This window comes from Nematolebias whitei, chromosome 16, assembly GCF_014905685.2.
Source record: "Nematolebias whitei isolate Nwh7 chromosome 16, NemWhi1, whole genome shotgun sequence".
Classification (NCBI taxonomy): Eukaryota; Metazoa; Chordata; class Actinopteri; order Cyprinodontiformes; family Rivulidae; genus Nematolebias; species Nematolebias whitei.
Window position 1 is genome coordinate 238883 of NC_056513.1, and position 4829 is coordinate 243711.

At 41.0% G+C, this 4829-nt stretch overlaps 1 protein-coding gene across 1 annotated transcript in view; it reads right to left on the reverse strand.

The window, feature by feature from the left end:
• The window catches only part of LOC119422988 (palmitoyltransferase ZDHHC5), an 88357-nt gene that overhangs the window by 5898 nt on the left and 77630 nt on the right, over window positions 1-4829 (reverse strand). The window lies entirely within an intron of this gene.

The following is a 4829-nucleotide window of genomic DNA, read 5'->3' on the forward strand; positions in this document are numbered from 1 at the left end:
CTCTGTCTCTGATCACACGACTCTGTCTCTGATCACACGACTCTGTCCCTGATCACACGACTCTGTCTCTGATCACACGACTCTGTCCCTGATCACACGACTCTGTCTCTGATCACACGACTCTGTCTCTGATCACACGACTCTGTCTCTGATCACACGACTCTGTCTCTGATCACATGACTCTGTCCCTGATCACATGACTCTGTCCCTGATCACACGACTCTGTCTCTGATCACACGACTCTGTCTCTGATCACACGACTCTGTCTCTGATCACACGACTCTGTCTCTGATCACATGACTCTGTCTCTGATCACATGACTCTGTTCTTGCTCCATGGACTGTGGAACTGAAACACAGCTGAGCTGCGCGTCGTTTGTTTTTAGTATTTTAGCTAGCTAGTATTGCGCACAGCTAATTAGCGTTATGCCAGTACGACAGGTGGTGGTGGTGGTGGGGGGTACGCAGTTTGGTTCAGTAGTTTGGCGTGCTTGGTTCTGTTAACAGGGCAGGGCACAGCGCTTGTATAATAGTAGGGGAAACACTGACATACTTATATCATGAAATTAGCATATCATGATATAATTTATTTTCCTGGGCAAGTTTTTTTTACCGGTATTATTGTGAACGATATGATATGGCCCAGCCCTAGTGTCTGGGCAAATACACAAGCTCCCTGAGTGCATTGAGGACGACAGCTCCAGGGGTCAAACCAGTGATCTTACGATTACAGGCTTGCCCTCTCTAACCTCTGTGCCACCCCTCCCCCTACAAATAACAATATTGATGCATTAGATACATTTTCATTGTTATGCTGATGATACACAGTTACTGTATGTTTGTCCATGAAACCCAATGAATCCAATCAGCTATGGGTGCCCCTTTTCCATTAGTAACGGTACAGCACGACTCGACTCAGCCCAGTTCCAAGGCTTTTCCATTATGGCTTATTTGTACTGCTCCTAATCAGCCCCAACTCAGCTCAGCCTGGATTTGCACCTGCAATTTAGGACCGATTCTGGAGGCGTGTCCAGAATCTCTGCTAGTGAGAATTCTGCGATGAGTTAAACTCAAAGCAGTCTGCTCCTCAAATAAATAATATTAAATTATTATTTTTATATATGACTATTTCTGTTCAGTGCCCTGAGACAACTTCTGTTGTGACTTGGCGCTATATAAATATAAACTGAATTAAATCTGATGAACCAGCTTCTACAAAAACATCTATATTTAAAATACTATGTTTTTTTCATTATTTTCATTCAACCTTTATTTAGACGGTAAATCCCATTGAGCATCAAGGACTCATTTACAAGAGAGACCTGATTTCAACAAAGAAAGATGACAACAATGGACAACGGCGACAACAATAAACAGTTATAAAAAGGCATACAGATTTATTTATTTATTTTTTTAACAAATAAGATGCAAAAAGAGTAACAAAACAGCTAGATTCTTAGGTGAATGTAGAAACTAAAAACAGGAACATGTCTGCATTGGTCCCTGCCAGGAGTCCAACAGATTCATAAAGACATTAGAGAGGTCAAAGGTCGAGAGCTTCAGATCTTTTTACAAGATATTCCAGGAAACAGGAGCGGAGTAGGAGAAGGTCCTTTTGTCTAGTTCAGTCCTCACTGAGGGAACACTGCAGGTAATGATGTCCAGTATTTGATGTATTTGCACTAATTGTGGTTTTGTTTCTTGTACACAGATTATTTTTAGCTTTGATTTAAAGCTTTAATTTAAAGTGTAATGCTTGTTTTGTGATTTGTACATCTATAGGTTAGAATAGCGTTTAACTAAAGGCTGTGTCTCTTCTTTAAACATGTTTGAGGGAAATATTTCTGAGATCCAATAATTTTGTGTCTTTTTATGATTTTTCAGCTGAGTTAACTTTTTTTTTTTTAATTTTTATTTATCAGGAGAATATATAATTGACATTACATACATTATACAAAATTTACCTGACTTCTCCAATTTTTTCCTTTTTCCTTCCCCTTTTTCCCCCCTCCCTCCCCTCTTCCCCTCCCTCCCCCTTTAACCAAAAACAAGACAAAATAAGGAAAGAAAAAAAAAAGAGAGAGAGAGAGAGGGGGAGGAGGAACGGATAGGAGGGACCCAACAAACCAAAAGGAAAACAGTATTTCACTCTTTCATTTATCCTCTAAAATCAAGTCACATGGTAATGTGATGAGTCAATCATATCAGTCTATACGCTATGAAGGTAAAGATTTTACATATGACACAAAGGGTGTCCACTTGTGGGTAAATTTTTCTGAACTACCTTTCACTGTTAGTAAAATTTTTTCCATCTTCAAGAATGATCTTACAGTATTAAGCCATTGTGATGTGGATGGTGGTGTGGGAGATTTCCAGGCAAGCAAAATACAACGTCTGGCAAGGAGAGAGCAAAAGGCCAAGACCTCCCCCTGCTGGCGGGATAGATTAAGTGTGGTCCCAGGAACTCCAAAAATGGCAATAAGTGGATCACTTTGAAACTGAATCTTAAAAACTCCTGAGAGTATGGAGAAAAAATATTTCCAAAACCCTTGCAGTTTTGGGCAGAAAAAGAACATATGACTTAAGTTGCAAGGTGAAGTCTGACATCTATCACACTGGTCTGGTATTGAGGGGAACATTTTAGATAAACGTGTTTTTGAGAAGTGTACTCTATTTATTACTTTAAATTGTATTAACTGTAGTCTGGCACATGGTGTACTCTGACGTATGCTGAGAATAACTTTATCCCACCATGAATCTGATAGTTTAACACCCAGTTCACGTTCCCATGCAGTTCCAGTTTTACCCGATGAGTCGGCCTCTATTGCCATAAGTTTTCCATAAATAATTGAAAGAGGAGATTTCAAATTGGGGCTCAAAACTAAGAGTTCAACCCATGGTGGGTCAGTAGGCAAAGTTAGAAAATTTTGAAACTGCGATGAAACGCAATGCCTAATTTGGAAGTAAAGAAACAAATGTGAAGTGGATAGATTAAATTTAGAAGACAATTCTGAAAAACTAAGAAATAAACCATCTTCGTACAGGTCTCTCATTGTTCTCAGCTGAGTTAACTTTAACAAATTATTTAATAAAGTCAAAGTGAAAACAGGATTTCATGATAAAGTGGGCACTGTTTATTTATTTTTAATCTTCACTGATTAAAAAACAACATTATTTTTATACATAAAATGTTAAAAAAAAAAAAAAAGTTTCCACCCCCTGTCCCTCCCACCTGCCAGTGCTCAGAATCCGGCCTTTGTGAGCAGGCAAGGCCGGGGCTCGGGGTCCGGCCTCACGTGCTTCAACAGGTCTGCAGCTCGAATGATCCTCCGCGGTGACTCCGCTCGCTCGAATTTTGTCGTTCGTCACCAAACACAAAATAACGCCTGGACTTCAGAGTTAAACATGGTGTTGTCATTATTGTTTTTCAAATCTTAAAAATAGATCCAGCCGCTGCTCCGTGTCCAGAGAAATTGCAAATGGTGGATCGGTGAAAAGTTTCTGAGATCCAGTGACTCCTCCCCCTGACCAATCTGAGTCCTGCATTCACGTTTCAGTCTGGACTCAGCTCAGCTGAGCTCGCTTGGTCCCACTAGAGAAGCAGGGACGAAAAGAAGTCCTGAATCAGCCTCATATCAGCTAAAAATACTAAAGTGCTGGTGCAAAAGGGTTCTTTCTGTGGCGGGCTGCCCAGAATTGGGGCTTATTAGGAGCAGTGCAAATAAGCCATTAGTAACGGTATGTAGAACCGGTCCCTTTTTTCAGAACCCTTGGCTATGTGGTTCCAACTGGGCCGAGTAGGTACCAAAACATGATGTCAGAACACTGTCGGTCACTGATTGGTCAGGGGGAGGAGTCACTGGATCCTTCAGAAACTTTTCAAAACATTGATCCGTCATTTGCAATTACTCGGAACCCAGTGCAGCGGCTGGATCTATTTTAAAGATTTTAAAAACTATAATGACAACACCGTGGTCTAAGGTTGAAGGGCTGGTGCTTTTTGTGCTTGTAGAAGATGACAAAATTCAGAGGGAGCTAGATGGAGCTCCGCCGGACTCCCCGGTCCTCTCCCCCGGAGCCTTGGAGCAAGGCTGGGCAGGGCGTCATCTCCCCGGCTCAGAGCTCCGATGGTCACCGCGGAGGATCACATGAGCTGGTGACTCACGTAATCATGAAGGCCGAACCCCGATCCCGGCAGTCAAGCAGACCGGGACGGATCTGGGACAGATGGTAGAAACGATTTTTAAAAACATTTCATGTATTAAAAAAAATTATAATTTTTTTTTTTATACATGAAATGTTTTTAAAAAAATCATGAATTTATTATTTTTTTTTTTTATTGTTTTGTTTTATCAGTGAAAATTAAAAAAATATATAAATAAGCAATGCCGGCTTTGTCATCAGAATCAGAATCAGAATAAACTTTATTATCATTGCACCGAGTTACGAGAACATGTACGTACAGTCGACTGAAGATGGGCGGAGTGCACGAAGCTGCGGCTATAAATAATTAGCGCGGCCTCTTATTCTTATTCAGAATAATATTTCTCTTAGATAAGAAAAGGAAAGAAAACATGAGGAGAGACGGTATAAAAAAAGATCTGTCACTCCGTGTCCTAGACAGGGCACGATTTGAGGCATCAAACAAACCTCCCACAGCAAAGCAACATAAACAGATGTTATACATGAACATGTAGGCCGTGAAGACAGAGAAGTTTTAAGGGAAAGTCGTAGCATAGTCCAGAGCCCCCCCCCTCAGCCATTGTCCAGATAAGAGGTGACGTTCATCTTCAGCTCAGTTGAGGTTCTGTTACATGTCCACGGCCTTGG